Source organism: Loxodonta africana, chromosome 22, assembly GCF_030014295.1.
Source record: "Loxodonta africana isolate mLoxAfr1 chromosome 22, mLoxAfr1.hap2, whole genome shotgun sequence".
Lineage (NCBI taxonomy): Eukaryota > Metazoa > Chordata > Mammalia > Proboscidea > Elephantidae > Loxodonta > Loxodonta africana.
In genome coordinates, this window is record NC_087363.1 from 17,279,407 (window position 1) to 17,299,053 (window position 19,647).

A 19,647-nucleotide genomic window follows, 5' to 3' on the forward strand; every position below is an offset into this window, starting at 1 on the left:
TAGTAACTATTTTTTCTTTTGAAAGTGCCCCCCACAAAAAAAAAAAGAGGAAAAAAAGAAACAAGGAAAACCTAATATAAGCTATCTCAAGCAAAAATAAATACACAATAAACATCCACAAATAGTTTAGTGATGATGGGCTTTAGGTGTGGCTTGTTCCAGGGTCTCAAATGATTCTCCATTCTCCTTCTCTTAGTTTTGCTTTCACGACATCTAATTCATTCTTAGTTACTATCAAGGTTGCTGGTGAAGCACCAGGTCCTACATCCCTGTCCCTGAGGGGAAGAGTTGTGTACTCCCCCCTTATGCTAGGGATGAAGCCCAAGGCCAATTTAGCGAATGAGAGAGGGGAAAGGGTGGATTTCCAAAAAAGAAAGGGAAATGTATGCTGGGGAGGCATCGCATTCACACAGCAGTATGAAATGGTCCCAGCAAAGCAACAAAAGGTTGGTTTATTTTTCCTTTGAATGGAGTTTCGACCCAGAGAGGAACAACAGGATGTCTGTTCGAGTAGAAACAGCATCAGATTGGTAATCAAGGCTAAACATCAGCTAAACCCTCAGTTTTGTGACTATTCTGCCACACTTGCTCTTGGGATAGCGTACAATCCTATAACCACACGGGGCCTTCGCTTATGAATCTAACCAGTGGGAACATTATGTCTCCTAAGTACCTGACATGGGATAAAAAAAAAGAAAAAAAAATTTTTTTTTTTTATGAGAGGATAAAATGAGACAATAAATGGGAAAACGTTTAGAAAAAAAAATTTTAACAGCAAAACTCTCCCTGTAACTGTAACAGATTCCTAGATTGTCTTGTTTTAATTTTTAAAATCTCTACTTAGAGAACAGGAGCCCTGGTAGTTCAGTGGTTATGCTCTCGGCTGCTAACCAAAAGGTTGGTGGTTCAAATCTAGCAGCCGTTCTGTGGCAAAAGGATGTGGTAGTCTGCTTCCATAAAGATTACAGCCTTGGAAACCCTGTCCTGTTGGGTCTCAATGAGTTGGAATTGACTTGACGGTAATGGATTTTGTTTGTTTGGGTTTAGTACTCAGAAAAGTTAAGTCTTCCTCCTTAATTTCCCAGGTAGAAAATATTCAGGTGAATATTTCCAACAATAGATTTGAGGATACAAGCTCTTTAGAAGGAACTGTTGCTACATGCCACAACATGGATGAATCTCACATAATATTGAGTGAAAGCTGCCAGACCCAGTAGAAGATACTGTCTGTGCCATTTATATGAAGTCCAGTGTGGGATAAAATTAATATATGAAGCTAGAAGTCAGGATAGTGGCTGCCCTCTGGGACGTTTATAACTGGTAAGGGCCCCAGAAAAGGCTTCTGTGATCCTGGTAATATTCCGATTCTAGATCTAGGAGTTGCTTCCACTGGTGTTCAGAGAGTGAAAATTAGCCAAGCAATACGCTTCTGATTTGTATGCATTTCAGTCTTTACGTTCTGTCTCATTTTAAAAATTTGCCCTAAAAATTTTTAATACCATTTAGCACTAATCTAGTTTCAAATTACAGATGCTGAAATACTAGGGCCTACGGAGTGAATCAAACCAAAAGGTCAGCAGTTCAAATCTGCCAGGCGCTCCTTGGAAACTCTATGGGGCAGTTCTACTCTGTCCTATAGGGTCGCTGTGAGTCAGAATTGACTCAACGGCACTGGGTTTTTTGGTTCAGTTTACGGAGTGAATTTAGACCTCCGTTGTTTCTTGTTTGGTCAGCACAGGGTCTTAACATTTTTAACAGAGCAGTAGTGTTAGGTACGGAGTCTAGGGGATCTCTAGGTTGTTCTCACCACTCTCTAATATGTTCTGCCTGACAAGCTTCACTGCAGTGTGTCACCTGCCTGGGTGCTGAAGGTGTTTGAGTTTGCAGCCTGGAGACATGTTCAAACGCTGGCTCTACCACATCCCAAACAAATGACCTGTGCCAGTTCCTTAGTCTCTCCACGTTTATTTCCTCATCCTAAAATTAAGGATTATAATACATTCCCAGAAGTTTGGTTTTGTTTTAACAAGGATCAAATGAGCCTTTACCACAGTGCCAGCCACAGAATAGATTATGAATTAATAGAAATGATAACTATTAGTAATCATAATATTATCATAAATAATAAAAATGTTTTACAAAATAAAATCAACGGTCACTTGCTGACTGCCAGCCATTCTCTCACAAGAATTGCTGCTGAGCTGGTCCTTGTTCAGATCCCATTTGCCACGTCAGGGTTTTCCTCGACCATGTTTAATAACCAGTTTCCAGATCTGGATATTGGGGGCTGTAAATTTCCCTGGCGACCGTTGCCAATGACAGGGGAGGAAAGACTTGCGTAATTACCACTTGTACTTCCACAAAATGCATGAACTCAAGTCGAGAGCAAGGGTTTTGGACAATAAAACACTGAGTTTTAAAAATACACTAAAGACCTGCTGAACTTGTGTGATAAGAAATGTGTGCGTGATTAGAAAAACAAAAACAGGGCTAAAACTGGCCTCACGTAGTGCCACTGGAATCCTTTGCATTGGACAAGATAATTTCCTCTTTCCCTCTCAAAGGCAGGATAGCCATACATCTCTAAACAGAAGGAAAGCCTTGGGATTAGTCATGGGTTGGCTGGGAATCGGCACCTTTGCCTGTGGCCAAAGTCTGTGGTCTTGGATTTAAGTGTTTCTTTTGTAATGCAGTTGCCTTTCCTAGTTTGTTTTACAGTTTGGTTATTTGGAAATGACGCCACGTTGTTCACATTCTTTGAACAAGGTACGTTAATGGGCTCCATGGACTCATCCCAAGACAGCAACATACTAGGGCTTTTGGAAACATTAAAATTCTGTAACTCCAGGTGGAAATGCTGAAGAGAGCCCTTGGTAAGATACTGGTCCTGGGTCCCAAACTCTAGTTGATGATGCTTTGATTTCTCAGCATGTTTTTAGTTTAAAAGAAAGGAGGTAGAGATGGGTTGAGGAAGGGGATTGCATTGCCTTTGAGTTCCCCCAAAGTGTTTGATTTTTGGAAAGAAGAAGATAGATAAGCTTTAAAAAAAATCTTTTTTTCACCCTGCAGTGTTTATGTGTTAGGAAGACAGCATTTCTTAAGTAGGCTTAGGTTGGTTTGGTGTTTCTGGAAGGAGCTGTCCACATCAGCACAGAACCAAGGGAACTGAGAAAAGCCTGAGCAGATTGAGCAGGGATGGGGAACAGAACTGGAATTTGTAGAGCGACCAGCCCCAACCCTCCTGTGCTTCCAGAAGTCAGGAAGCCATGGGAGAATTTCTCCAAGAGTCTGATTTGACCAGTCAAAGAAACTGAAGACAACTGTGAGTTCTTAAAGAGCAAGCTCAGGGCATGGCACATGGCCCTTTCTAGAAGCATAGATGTCCTCCCATCAAGCTAACAAAATGGGGCCTTATTTTCATTCTGACAACAACCGTTACATTGAAATCTCACTTTGCCCCAAACCAGTCAAAACTGACAACAGAGTAGTTGGTTTTAAATTACTGAAATCTCAAGTAGGAGGAAAGGAATAAAAATTTGTTCCAGGTATTTGGAGGGAGAGGACCTTTCGCAAAATAGGACAAGACTGATCATTATCAGCAGTTTCTCCAGTAGACCAATTTCTGTACATATGCCCTTGGAGTTCTTAGCTGGAAATATTGATTCCTCTTGGCTCACCTGGAAGGCTTCTCTTTTCCTAGCCTGTGACTTTGGCTCGTACAACTTTACCTATTGTCAAAAGCATGCAACTAAAAAGAGTAAAGGGTGTTTGATGGAAGAGCTCAAAGGTGAATAATTGGACTCCAGGTTTTATACAAGTCAAAGGTAGTTTATGCTCACCTTTTCTGTCTCAATACTGGAGTAAATTGCAAGATGCGCCTTAAACCTTCTAGGTGCTACAGATTGCCTCTGAAGAAAACATAAGCAGAACTTCTATTTAGAACAATTCTCCCTTTGTCCTCCAAAGCTGTCCTTGTAGGTATGATCGTAATAGAGCTAGGTAAAATGGCTAGCACATTTGGAGCAAGGAGCAAGGAGCTGTATTTTTCTTCAGCCAATACTTTGGAAAATTTTGATGTTAGTTTGGACATTGGTATTAAACCAGTCCATGCAAGCTTAGTCAGATGCAGCTACAGAAGTTGCATGTAAAAGCCACTTTGTGCTGAAGGCATATAACTGGATATTAGCATGTCATGGTAACTGGCACGTTGGTTTGTACGTTTGACTAGAATTTCAGTAGGTAATTGTTTCATTCCCAGGTCTACCTCTGGCTCACTATTTGACCTCAGACTAATTGCTTAATCTTTCTTGGCTTCAGATTTTCTATCTTGAAAGCGAGAATAATAATAACTTCCAACTACCTATCTCATCCGGGTATTGAGTGGATTAATGGGGTCATGTTTATAAAGTCTTGGAAAATTCTCAAGAGAGAGAAAGGTCTACCTCTTGTGCAGTTCTGGTTGGTAATGTTTCAGGGCCCTAGGTGGGTAGAGCTGATTTAATGACCAATGTTCTCTGCTTCCTTATAGCTAAGGAATGGTCACCTTTTGAAAGCAGAACTTTTCACTACTATGAAATCTCTGATTCTCTGTTGTTGTCTTAACACTCTGGGATCCCTGTGGTAAACCAAGTTTCTCCCCCATCTAAACAGTTCATGGAACACTAAGGAAAGCACCGTGATTTCATGGCCACATGGAATTACCCAGAATACTTCTGTGTTAGTAACACGTACATTGCTTTTGGGGTCAGCAGGCTTGGGTTGAGTCCTGGCGCTGCCACTTCCTGGCTAGGTGACCCTGAGCAAATCAGCCAACCCGCCTGTGCCGTTGTGTCCATGGGAGAATTGCGTGGGACCCCTTCATGGAGAAAGCCGAGCACTGTGGTTGGCTGGGGCGAGCTCTCTGGAAATATTGTTGTTAGTTGCCACTGAGTTGATTCTGACTCCATGTGGTTTTCAAGGCTTGTGACCTTTCAGAAGCAAATCACCAGGTCTGTCCTCCAGGGCGCCTCTGAGTGGGTTCAAACCACCAGTCTTCATGCTAGTAGAGGCGTGTTTACCTGTTTGCACCACCCGGGAAACGTGTCACCTATAGTAATAACGTGAGTAACAGTAACTGCATTTATTCTCTAGTGCCATGAAGAATTATAATGGGTCTGATAAGTTCAGTTTTGGTTAATTATAATGGGTACTAGTCCTTAATTAACCAAAACCGAACTTATCAGAACTTGTGCTTGACCAGAACCTAGCTAACCACGGCCATCTGTTAACAATAGTCTTATTTTGTGAGCACTTTAAATTTAGGAAAATGGCAAATCAGAAGGAAACAACTTGGTATCAGGGATTTATGCAAATTTCTAAGTATGTTTTTATGTCATTACTGGTTTAGCTCAATCTTATGACTTTCCTGGTTCAATACCGCAGACACTCAGAAGAGCCGACATTTACTAAGAGCGGACTACATGCCAAGCACTGTGCTGAACACTGTGAATGTATTTTCTCATTTAATCGTCATAACAGCCCAGTGACATAGATACTGTTAGTTATCCCTTTTATGGGGGGGGGGCGGGGACCAAGGTTCGGTGAGGTTAAGTAACTCATCCAATGCCACACAGTTATTAAACACAGAAGCCAGATTCCAAGCCTTACTCAGACTCCAGAGTCTACATTCTAACCTGGTGCTACCCAATAGAAAATAATGCAAGCCACATATGTAATTTTAAAATTTATAGTAGCCACGTTGAAAAAAATGAAAAAGAAGTAGTGAAATCAGTATTAATAATATATTTTATTTAACCTAATATATCCAAAATATCATCTGAACATGTAATCAATACAGACATTATTAGTGAGATTGTTTACATTTTTTTCATACTAATCTTTACAATGTAGTATATATTTACATGTCTTAATTAAGACTAGTCATATTTCAAACACTGAACAGCCACATGTGGCTTGTGGCCACCATGCTGGACAATGTAGCTCCAACCATTGTACCATCATAGTTGAGTCTTTGAAGATTCTGTCAAGTGGGTTCACCAGACTGTACTTACTGAGGAATAAACTAATAGGTTTTCCATTTTCAGCAAAGGTAATAAAAAATTTTTTTAATAAAAAGAGGAAGGTTAGGCATGGAAGAGGAGTTTACCATGTTAATGTTTACATTCTCAATTTACCAAACAATGAATTTACCCTCAAAGAATAGCTCTTACCTGAAACTTTGTACTTACTGTGTTTTTACTTTGTCATGTGTAATACAGAATATATCTCACAAATGGGTGCAAATATTAATCTTTGAAGGAAGGAAGGAAGAAAAGGAAGAACATATTCACTGCTATGTAAGAAGAAGATCTCTTAGGCAGAAAGAACGTGTAAGCTCCATAAGAGGAGGGATTTTCTCTGATTTTTACCTGCCTCTGTAGCCCTGGTAGTGTAGTGGATAAGAGTTACAGCTGCTAACCAAAAGGTCAACAACTCGAATTCACCAGGCGCTCCCTGGAAACCCCATGGGGCAGTTCTACTCTGTCCTATAGGGTTGCTTTGAGTCGGAATCGACTCTACAACAATGGTTTTTTTTCTTTTTTTCCTGTAGCCCCACCCCTAGCACAGTGCCAGGCACGTAGACAATTTGCAAGAACTGTTTGAAGAAGCAATTAATGTCTTCACATAGAGAAACTACTTATTTCAAATTTCATCCCTAATGGGCTTAGGGAATCTAAGGTCCTTCTTTCTCTCCCCTGGGCTTTAAGACCCAAAGTTAAACCCAAAGAGACTTAGTTTATCTAATCCATTTAAATTATGTCTCTAAATGAAATAGCGTCAGACAGCCCACAGTAGAAATGAAGAGTCTACTTTTAAAATCAGTTGCTGATCTTCCCACAGGTCTCAAATCTCTAGACTTGATTATTTTTAACTTTACCATTTTTCCTGATAATCCCAAATATGTCAAAGCCAGCTAGCCTGTAGATGTAGGTGTAGGTCACCTACAACAACAAACAACAAAGAAGCAATCTAATCTTGGCCTCATGAACTCTTCATCAGGTATGTGATGACATGTAACAGATTACAATCAGGATTTAAATACGGGTGTTTGATATCCTGCAGGTCCATCTCTAGACAAATTAGAGAATTAGCAAATCTGATTCTTTCCCATTGCTCTTCTGGGAGACTTGTCTTGACACCTTCCTTTCTCCCTCATTCCCATCTCCATCCTTTTCTTACATTCTTCCCATCTCCCTTGCTTCTTCTCGTCCCTCCTTCACCTCTGCTTTCCCCCCTCCTCTTTTCTACATCTCTCCTCTGCTTTTGCCCTCTGGAATCAAGGCTCTTGATATATAAGACCCAGGTTTAAATCCTGGCTGTGTGACCTTGGGCAAGATGCTTCACCTCTCTGAGCTTACTTTCCTCATCTGTAAAACCAGGATAATAGGAGCCACTACTGTTATTCAAAGGACCCCTGGTGGTGCAGTGGTTCAGTGCTCAGCTGCTTACTGATGGTTCAAACCCATCAGCTGTTGCATGGGAGAAAGATGTGGCAGTCCGCTCCTGTAAAGATTACATACAGCTTGGAAACCCTATGGGGGCATTTCTACCCCGTCCTGTAGCATCGCTCTGAGTCAGAATTAACTCGATGGCAATGGGTTTGGGGTATTTTTGGCACTATTACTCAGGTCAGGTTCAGTGATATCATCTATGTAAAGTGTTCAGCATAGACTAGTGCAGGAGGTTTTGGAGAGAAGTGGGAGAAAAGCTGTGTTCTGTGTGGTAGTCGAGACTGTGGGAAAGAGCCTCTCTTGATGACAGTTCTCCCCACCCTAGACCAGCCTCCTCTTACACAGTCTGAGATGCTCTTATCCTCTGAGCCTCCCACTGGATGGCGATGCTCGGGGGCCAGGCAGTAAAACGGCCATTGCAGAGCATTTGTTTTCTAATGGTGACCCATGGGGCCTAAGTCAATCCCATCCTCTTGCTGGACCCCTTGGGACCACAGACTTCTAGGGTGGCCAGCAAGCACAAGGTGGGATCCCTAATGTTGAACTTTGGCCTTAAGCCCTTGTAGCCCTATTCCAAAGCCACTGAGCTAAGAAGCTGTAGGCCCTAGGACCTTGCCTAAGCAGCAACAACATCCAGGATATGTTCAGAAACACGTTTTGGGGACTTTGATCTCACCTGTACATTTGGGACTTCCTTTTAGATTCTGTTCAGTTTTGGCACTTAATAAGTGTCCAGTAATTATCTGTGGACTAAAATAAACAAACCAATGTGACCTGATATACCAAAACCAAACCAAACCCACTGCTGTCAAGTTGATTCCGACTCATAGCAACCCTATAGGGCAGAGTAGAACTGCCCCATAGAGTTTCCAAGGAGCGCCTGGCGGATTCGAACTGCCAACCTCTTGGGTAGCAGCCGTAGTACTTAACCACTACACCACCAGTATGGTACTAATTTGATGAATGAATGGTGTTTCATAAATTCTTATTAAATGAATGGTTGATGATCCCCGGTAGATGATCCATAAATATTTGTTGAACGAGCAGACAATGAAATGAACGAACGAATGAATGAATGAACAAATATGTTACTGCAGCTGTTACTTTCCATATGTTTTAAGCTCCCTTTTGATTTATTTTTTGTAGCTATAATTCAGTCCCAACAAACTGACTCTCTAAATTTATGATTTGCTTTTATTTTCTGTTGTTGGATTTTTAAGTGGATGGTAATATCATATGGATCGAATCCCACTTCAAAAAAGCAAAGAGGTATTTTCAGACCCCCTTGCCTTGAGCATGCAGAATGAGGGAGGGATGGCACTTATGGACCGACTAATCTCTGTTATGACATATCCGCATGACGGAGGACTGAGGGCCACAGGGGGAGGATCATACTCGTTGGTTGAGAAGAAGAGGGTTGCCTACAAATGACACGTGAGTAGAACCATCATGTTCATGTATATACTTGGTAGATATATGAATGGGCCGGAATAGGTAAATTTAATCCTTTGCCATTATTCATTTCACTTTCTTAAATTCTGTGGTATTTCCAAGGAGTGACTGCTTTTCTTCTAGGTTAAGTAGAAATCTTTGCTTAAGTCAAAACCACTTAGTTTAAATATATTCAGCAGCATGGAGATCTTTTGCCCTTGGAGTGTTTCTCATGGCTTTCACAATTACTGAATTATCACTTGACCCTAATGGACACCTATAGATCACCGAATTGAGGACTCCACTGAGTGGAGAAAAGAAGCTTTAATCCAAAATTCACTGATTTACTGAGACACATTTGGGAAGTCAGAAGAGTCACTTTGTTCAGTATCGATGATTACAGGAGCAAAACCCAAAGCAAACCAAACCCGTTGCTGTCGAGTTGATTCTGACTCACAGCAACTCTATAGGACAGAATAGAACTGCCCCATAGGGTTTCCAAGGAGCGGCTGGTAGATTTGAACTGCCGATCTTTTGGTTAGCAGCAATAGCTCTTAACCACTGTGCCACCAAAGCGTACAAAATTGAAACGACTTGGATTTTAATTCTGCTATTCAGAATTGTTTGGGGTCTCTTTTAAAGAGGTTGGGAATGTTGGCATAGAAAAATAAAATCACATTAGAGTAATTCCAATTAAAATTATGTAAGATACAAAATTGCTATGACAGTGTCAGAACATTCTTGAAAAGTTATATAAAAGAAGTGCACTCAACTTCCTGGATGTTTGAAACACAGCTTGGCATCAGGAAGACCAAGTAACTGACTGAATGCTAAGATCGATTCTTTTCATTTAGATATTTTGCTATCGTGTAGACATAGTTCTCAAACTTGCAAAGTTTTTCTCCATCATTGGTTTATGTTCAAATGAAGCATCATATGGCTGAGACTGACCCAGAGAGATGTTCATATTCTTAAGTAGGCTTACGATGATTTGACCAAGTCCATTTTGACATTCCTCCCAATGTGTTCCTCGGCAGCTTTCCAGGTGGTAATGAAAGGAGGACTGTTCATTGCTTCTTATCTGGAAGGGACAAGATTTGATCTATATTGGAAATTAGTTACAACTGAATATGAGCCTTAGCTTGCTGCTTTCTAATGAGATCTTTTCCTCTGCCAGCCTGCCTTAAGTCAAAAAATTTTGAAAAACACTCAAGTTTTCTAGATTCCTCTTCCAGAAAATAGAACTTTATAAAACAGTTTTAAAACTTGCTGTTACATATCCGAGAGCATTTGGCTGCTAACCAAAAGGTTGGCAGTTCAAAACCCACCCAGTAGCTTTGTAGAAGAAAGACGGGGCTACGTGTTCCCATAAAGACTACAGCCTAGAAAACCGTATGAGGCATTTGTACTCTGTCCCATGGGGTCACAGCGAGTTAGATCCACTCGATGGCACTCAACAACAACAACAACAATGACATGGCTGTGCAATGGGTTGTTGAGAACAAAAGTAATTATCCAGGAGAGCTGAAAGAGAGTGCTGAAGCCCTACTACGCAGACTTAGCCATGCTGCTGTCGTTAGTTGCCTTGGAATTGATTCCTATTCATAATGACCCCTTATGTGCATAATAGAACTGCTCCATAGGACTGACCCCTCATTTTCGACAGAGAATATCAAAAATTACAAAAAATAAATAAAGTTAAAAATTATAGTCTTTTTTTTTTCCACTTTCCCTCTGATAAGAAATTAAGCTTTCTCCATGTTAGTAAGGGGACGTGTGTTCCCTGGAATAATTAATCTACATTCTTCTAAGCCCAGCATATAGCTGCCCATGGCCCGTATACAACAGGGAATATACGATATGGAACTGTGTCACAGGACTGATCATGCCAGCTGCCTTTCATGAGAAAATGCCAGCTAAGAGGAAACAACTTTTCAGAAAAAACCACAGGACAAGAGGGGAGAATAAAGGGAATGCTGTCTTTCTTCAAGAAGAAAACTATTTCTCTTACCAGACTCTTTCCTCTTATGGTAAGCCTTGTGTGGAAGAGGACAAGGGGAAAAGTGGGGGCACATTTCAAAAAATATAGTTTTGTCTTTATAGGTAGGTAAGGTATAGTGATTAAGACCCTAAGATTTAGAGAGAGATTAAAAAACAAACGAAAAAACAACTTGAGTCCTTTCGACTTATGTCCCTTGGTGGCACCCATGGATAATGCACTTGGCTGCTAAAGAAAAGGTTGGAGGAGGTCCAAGTCCACCCAAAGCTGCCTGAGAAGAAAGGCCTGGGGGTTGGCTTCTGAAAAATCAGCTATCGGAAACTGTATGGAGCGCAGTTCTACTCTGACACACAAGGGGTCGCCACAAGTGTCCATTACTAGAATTCAAACTCTTGCTCACCAGTTATGTGGCCACGGGTAAGAGCAGTTGATCATTCATTCATTCACTCACTCTGAGCCCTTTCTCTGAGTCAGGCACTGAAAATTACAGCCTTGAACAACACAGGTGAGATTCCTGCCCTTCCAGAACTTACATTCTAGTGAGGGGAGACAGAAAATAAGCAAGTAAACAAACCTGCATGTAAATGAAATAAGATCATTTTAGGTCAGGATGACTGCAATGCAGAAAATCATACAGGTAAGGTGATGGAGGACCATTGGGAAGGGGCAGCGACTCCTTGGAGACTGGTGTGTCCACTGGGGTGGTGACCTGAATGAAGTGAGAGTTCCCAGACTGGAGGGAACAGCATTTCAGACAGAGGAAACAGCAAGTGCAAAGGATGTGTTCTGATGAGCTTGCAGGCCAGGCCCAGTTGTTTAGGCCAACCCTGGGGATTTCCTGAAGGTTGGTAAGCAAGGGAGTGACAAGATCTGAGCTGTACTGGGAAAAGAGAACCCTAATGCCCTTATCCATTGCTTCAGTGATGACATGGGACAAACACCAGACCAAGCTCTCTTCAGAGTGCGAGGAATTCAAAAAACACTGCCCGATACAAGGTACAAACTCCAGGTGCCTTGCTGAGTACAGATGCTGCTGTTGCTGAAGGTGGTGGTGGGGTGGAGGCAGGGAAGTCATGGCTTCATAGTAAGCCAAATAATGAAATAAGAGCAAATCTTTGACAGCTCTGTTGAGTTGGACTTGAAGAAGGTTTTTCTGGTATGGCTGATTCTTATAGGGTTCGTGCTGAGTGCTTAGTGGAGTAAATCAGAAGCTTTCAGGATTCAGGCCCCTGGTCTGCTTTTCTCTATATAATGCGGACAGTGCTAGTAACTGCTTCACTCAGTAGTGCTGACTAAACATGGTAGTGAATGTAAGGAGTTTAGACAGGGCCTGGCACCTGCATATAGCAAAAACACAGTAAATGTTAACAGCAATTTCTTATTATTATTCATTATTATCTCAACACTTACAAGACTTCTCCTTATTGAGTTCCATGACATAGACATGGCACATAATTGTATAGATACCCTCCATTTTCTCTACTTTCTGTCCCTACCCTCCTCAGATTCATTTGTCTCAGGATTTTACCTGGGGACCCAGGGACAGATATTTATTTCTAGTGTTGAAATAATCACAGCAGCTGGCATTCACCGAGCTCTTGCCATCAGCGGGGGCTGATGTATACTATCTCAATTATTAAAACAACCCTATTCTTGTTGTTGTTAGGTGCCATGAGGTCAGTTCTGACTCATAGTGACACTGTGTACAACAGAAGGAAACACTGTTCGGTCCTGCACCATCTCACAATTGTTGCTATATTTGAGCCCATTATTGTAGCCACTGTGTCAGTCCATCTCCTTGAGGGTCTTCCTCTTTTTTGCTGACCCTCCACTTTACCAGGTGTCATGGATTGAATTGTGTTGCCACAAAATATATGTCAACTTGGCTAGGCCATGATTCCCAGTATTGTATGATTGTCCACCAAATTGTCATCTGATGTGATTTTCCTAGGTGTTATGTATATCCTACCTCTATGGTTTAAAGTCAGGAAAGGTGTGTATCAGTGTTGTATCTTTTTACCATACTTATTCAATCTGTATGCTGAGCAAATCATCCGAGAAGCTGGACTGTATGAAGAACAGAGTATCAGGATTGAAGGAAGACTCATTAACAACCTGTGTTATGCAGATGACACAACCTTGCTTGCTGAAAGTGAAGAGGACTTGAAGTGCTTACTGATGAAGATCAAAGACCCACAGCCTTTGGTAGGAATTGCACCTCAACATAAAGAAAGCAAAAATCCTCACAACGGGACCAATGAGCAACATCATGATAAACAGAGAAAAGATTGAGGTTGTCAAGGATTTCATTTTACTTGGTCCACAATCAACACCCATAGAAACAGCAGTCAAGAAATCAAAAGACATCAGATATCACCTTGAGGACTAAGGTGCGTCTGACCCAAGCCATGGTGTTTTCAGTAGCCTCATATGCCTGTGAAAGCTGGACAATGAATAAGGAAGACCGAAGAAGAATTGGGACACCTTTGAACTGTGGTGTTGGCGAAGATTATTGAATATGCTACGGACTGCCAAAAGAATGAACAAATCTGTCTTGGAGGAAGTACAACCAGAACGCTCCTTAGAAGCAAGGATGGCGAGACTATGTCTCACATACTGTCTCAGGCTGGGTTCTGTAGAGAAGCAAAACCTATAAGTATCTAAATATATAGAGAGATTTATATCAAGGAAACAGCTCGCGCAATTATAGAGGTTGGAGTGTCCCAAGTCCACGGATCAGGATAGAGGCCTCTCCCAATTCACGCAGCAGCAGAAGCTGGTGAACCCAAGGTCAGCAGGTTGGAGAGCAGGGCTCCCGCTCACAGGCTGCGAAGGCCGAGGTTCCAAGATCAACAGCTAAGCTGCTAGCTCGAGTACCAAGAACGGGAGGTCAGACAAGAGACAGCTGCTGAATCCAGAATAAGCCAAAACCTTGGCAAGTTGGCAGGAAGGAAGTAGGTGGTGGAGGGTGGAGAGATGAAGGCTGAGGGGGTGGTGAGCCACCACAGGCCCCGCCCCCACCAGTACCACTCAGCAGATTCCATCATGGCGGTGATTACATATAAAGTTTCAAGTGGAAATGATCAGAACGTTACGCAACTGCCAAAACACTGAGACTCATGGCCCAGCCAAGCAGACATACAATCTTAACCATCATACATACTTTGGGCATGTTATCAGCAGGGATCAGTCTCTGGAGAAGAACATCATGCTCCGTAATGTCGAGGGCCATCGAAAAAGAGGAAGACCCTCAATGAGATAGATTGACACAGTGGCTGCCACAATGGGCTCAAGCATAGCAACAATCGTGGGGATGCTGCAGGACTAGGCAGTGTTTCTGTCTGTTGTGCATAGGGTCACTATGAGTCAGAACCTACTCCAAGGCACCTAACAACAACAACTATGATGTTAATGAGATGGGATTAGTGACAGTTATGTTAATGAGGCAGGACTCAATCTACAAGATTAGGCTGTGTCTTAAGTCAATCTCTTTTGAGCTATAAAAGAGAGAAGCAAGCAGAGAGACAGGGAGACCTCATACCACCAAGAAAGTAGTGCCAGGTGCAGAGTATGTCCTTTGGACCTGGGGTCCCTGTGCCTGAGAAGCTCCTGGATCAGGGGAAGATTGATGATAAGGACCTTCCCCCAGAGCCAACAGAGAAAGCCTTCCCCTGGAGCTGGCACCCTGAATTCACACTTGCAGCCTGCTAGATTGTGAGAGAGTAATTTCTTCTTGTTCAAGCTATCCATTTGTGTATTTCTCTTATAGCAGCACTAAATAACTAAGACATCAAGCATGAAGTCCTTCTCCAGGGACTGATCCCTCCTGATAACATGTCCAAAGTACGTGAGACGAAGTCTTGCCATCCTTGCTTCTAAAGAACATTCTGGCTGTACTTCTTCCAAGACAGATTTGTTCATTCTTTTGGCAGTCCGTGGAACATTTGATATTCTTTGCCAACACCGTAATTCAAATGCATCAATTTTTCTTCAGTCTTCCTTATTCATTGTCCAGCTCTCACATGCATTTGAGGTGATTGACGTTACTTATCTTCACTTACAGGTGAAGATATTGAGGCTCAACAGCTTAAGTGACTCCTTTAGGGTCACTCAGCTAGGGAGTGGCAGAGCTGAGATTAAATCTCAGCTCTGCCTGATTCTGATGTCCCTTAAAAAAATAAGCCTCCATTGAGACTCCCAAACAAGCTTTCCTGGGTATAAAAATAAAGGGGGCTTTTAAGTTAGGGAGGTCCTGGGTGGCACACATGATTTGCACTGGACTACTAACCTGAAGATTTGCAGTTTGAACCCTCACAGCAGCACTGCAGAAGAAAGGCCTGGCAATCTGCTTCCATAAAAATTGTTGTTGTAGTTAATAGCTGCTGTTGAGTCAATTCTGACTAATGACAACACAGTCAAGAAAACCCTGTGGAGAAGTTCTACCGTGTAACGCATTGGGTCAGCATGAGTCAGACTCAGCTCAAGGCAACAGGGTCTAAATTAGGGACTGTATGCTGATTAGCCTCCATGTGTCTCTCAGTTTGTTGTACTGTGGGGGCTCGTGTATTGCGGTGATGCTGGAAGCTATGCCACCGGTATTCAGGTACCAGCAGGGTCACCCATGGAGGACAGGTTTCAGCTGAGCTTCCAGACTAAGACAGACTAGGAAGGAGAACCCAGCCATCTACTTCTAAAAAGCATTAGCCGGTGAAAACCTTATGAACAGCAGCCGAACACTGTCTGATATAGTGCTGGAAGATGAGTCTCCCAGGTTGGAAGGCACTCAAAAGATGACTGGGGAAGAGCTGCCTCCTCAAAGTAGAGTCGACCTTAATGACGTGGATGGCGTAAAGCTTTCAGGACCTTCATTTGCTGATGTGGCACGACTCAAAATGAGAAGAAATAGCTGCAAATATCCATTACTAATCGGGACCCGGAATGTACAAAGTATGAATCTAGGAAAATTGGAAATCGTCAAAAATGAAATGGAACGCATAAATATCGATATCCTAGGCATTAGTGAGCTGAAATGGACTGATATTGGCCATTTTGAATCAGACAGTCATATAGTCTACTCTGCTGGGATGACAACTTGAAGAGGAATGGTGTTGCACTCATTGTCAAAAAAACAAAAAAAAATTCAAGATCTATCCTGAAGTACAACGCTGTCAGTGATAGGATAATAGCCATACGACTAAAAGGAAGACCAGTTAATACGACTATTATTCAGAATTACGCACCAACCAGTAGAGCCAAAGATGAAGAAGTAGAAGATTTTTATCAGTTGCTGCAGTCTGAAATTGATTGAACATGCAATCAAGATACATTGATAATTACTGGCGATTGGAATGCAAAAGTTGGAAACAAAGAAGAAGGATCAGTAGTTGGAAAATGTGGCCTTGATGATAGAAACAATGCTGGAGATCGAATGATAGAATTTTGAAGACCGACTTCTTCACCACCAATACCTTCTTTCACCAACATAAACGGCGACTATACACATGGAGCTCGCCAGATGGAACACACAGAAATCAAACTGACTACATTTGTGGAAAGAGACGATGGAAAAGCTCAATATCAGCAGTCAGAACAAGGTCAGGGGCCGACTGTGGAACAGACCATCAATTGCTCATATGCAAGTTCAAGCCGAAACTGAAGAAAATTAGAGCAAGTTCACGAGAGCCAAAATATGACCTTGAGTATATCCCACCTGAATTTAGAGACCATCTCAAGAATAGATTTGACGCATTGAACACTAGTGACCGAAGACCAGACGAGTTGTGGAATGACATCAAGGACATCATCCATGAAGAATGCAAGAGGTCACTGAAAAGACAGAAAAGAAAGAAAAGACCAAGATGGATGTCAGAGGAGACTCTGAAACTTGCTTTTGAATTTCGAGCAGCTAAAGCAAAAGGAAGAATTGATGAAGTAAAAGAGCTGAACAGAAGATTTCAAAGGGCCTCTTGAGAAGACAAAGTAAAGTATTATAATGAGATGTGCACAGAGCTGGAGATGGAAAACCAAAAGGGAGGAGCACGCTTGGCGTTTCTCAAGCTGAAAGAACTGAAGAAAAAATTCAAGCCTCGAGTTGCAATAGTGAAGGATTTTATGGAGAAAATATTAAATGATGCAGGAAGCATCAAAAGAAGGTGGAAGGACTACACAGAGTCATTATACCAAAAAGAATTAGTCAATGCTCAGCCATTTCAAGAGGTGGCATATGATCAGGAACCGATGTACTAAAGGAAGAAGTCCAAGCAGCTCTGAAGGCATTGGTAAAAAACAAGGCTCCAGGAATTGATGGAATATCAATTTAGACGTTTCAACAAACAGATGCAGCACTGGAGGTGCTCACTCGTCTATGCCAAGAAATATGGAAGACAGCTTCCTGGTCAACTGACTGGAAGAGATCCATATTTATGCCTATTCCTAAGAAAGGTGATCCAACCGAATGTGGAGATTATAGAACAATATCATTAATATCACATGCAAGCAAAATTTTGCTGAAGATCATTCAAAAGTGGCTGCAGCAGTACATAGACAGGCAACTGCCAGAATTTTTTTTTTTTTCTTTTCCAGAAGAGGATGTGGAACCTGGGATATCATTGCTGATATCAGATGGATCCTGGCTGAAAGCAGAGAATACCAGAAGGATGTTTACCTGTGTTTTATTGACTATGCAAAGGCATTCGACTGTGTGGATCGTAACGAATTATGGATAACATTGCAAAGAATGGGAATTCCAGAACACTTAATTGTGCTCATGAGGAACCTTTACATAGATCAAGAGGCAGATGTTCAGACAGAACAAGGGGATACTGATTGGTTTAAAGTCGGGAAAGTTGTGCATCAGGGTTGTATTCTTTCACCATACCTATTCAATCTGTATGCTGAGCAAATAATCCAAGAAGCTGGACTATATGAAGAAGAACAGGGCATCAGGATTGGACGAAGACTCATTAACAACCCGTGTTTTGCAGATGACATAACCTTGCTTGCTAAAAGTGAAGAGGACTTGAAGCACTTACTAATGAAGATCAAAGACCACAGCCTTCAGTATGGATTGCACCTCAACATAAAGAAAACAAAAACCTCACAACAGGACCAATGAGCAACATCATGATAAACGGAGAAAAGATTGAAGTTGTCAAGGATTTCATTTTACTTGGATCCACAATCAACACCCATGGAAGTGGCAGTCAAGAAATCAAAAGACGCATTGCATTGGGCAAATCTGCTGCAAAGGACCTCTTCAAAGTATTGAAGAGCAAAGATGTCACCCTGAAGACTAAGGTGCACCTGACCCAAGCCATGGTATTTTCAATCACATCATATGCATGGGACAGCTGGACAATGAATAAGGAAGACTGAAGAAGAGTTGACACCTTTGAATTGTGGTGTTGGCGAAGAATATTGAATATACCATGGACTGCCAGAAGAATGAACAAATCTGTCTTGGAAGAAGTGCGGCCAGAGTGCTCCTTAGAGGCAAGGATGGCAAGACTGCGTCTTACATACTTTGGACATGTTGTCAGGAGGGATGAGTCCCTGGAGAAGGACATCACGCTTGGCAGAGTACAGGGTCAGCGGAAAAGAGGAAGACCCTCAATGAGGTGGATTGACACAGTGGCTGCAACAATGAGCTCAAGCCTAACAATGATTTTGAGGATGGCTGAGGACCAGGCAGTGTTTCCTTCTGTTGTTCATAGGGTCACAATGAGTCAGAACAAACTGGAGGGCACCTAACAACAACAACAACAACAACAACAACAACAACAACACTGATTAGGCCAAGTGCGAGGAGATTCTGAGATTTTTGAAGAGCCTCTAGGAGTCATCCCAGAGTACAAAATATCCTCTAACCCCAACGGGGGCCTCTGTCTCCCACAGGCCAGTGGCTGGTGGCAGTGGTCTGATGGACAGTATTACTTTGACTGTGGCCAGGTGGTGCTGAGGAAGCCCCCGCCCCCTTCCGGCCTCTTTGTCCTATTTAGTGCTGGACCTGGGGGCCTCTCTTGGGCAGGCGGACTGGTCTTGACTCTGAGGCGAAGGACTGAGCATCTTGGGGCTCTTTATTAGTTTATTTCAGAAGATGGAGCCTGTTTGTCCCTGGGGCCCTTCCCCCTTTTATGGCCTCCAGCCCTTCTTGACAAATTCTAGTGACTGGAGAGAAAACCGCTTTCTACAGCGGATCATTAAAACACCACCATAAACCCAGGGCCATAAAATATTATTTGCTGGGCATAAAAGGGGGTAGATTTTCCCAGAATGACAACCTGGGCCCTGCTTTCTCCTGCTGGGAAAGGCAGTACAGGGATGCAATCGTTCATAAATTCCTTATCTTGCACTCTGTGAAATAGCCTTGTTGGGAGAGCAGGCAAAAGTATTGATTTATTTGTCCCATAGACTGGAGGGCATTTTGAACAAACACAGCATGGCAATGCCTTGCCAGCATGTCTTCGGATGGCTCAATCCCTGAACACGCATCCGCGTGTACACACAGTTTGCAAGGGGGAAACACAGAGTCTCACGGGCTGGAGATCTCTTAACAAAAACCTTTGCAACCGGACAGACCTCTGTTTTACTCATTCCAATTGTCTGCTCATCTCTCAACCACACCAGTTAACACTGGCAGTGGGACTGGGTCTGACAACTGAGCCTGGCTTTCCTGGGCAGCCCTGACTAAAGGCTCAGAGTGGATTTCCAGTTGGCTCCCATCAACAG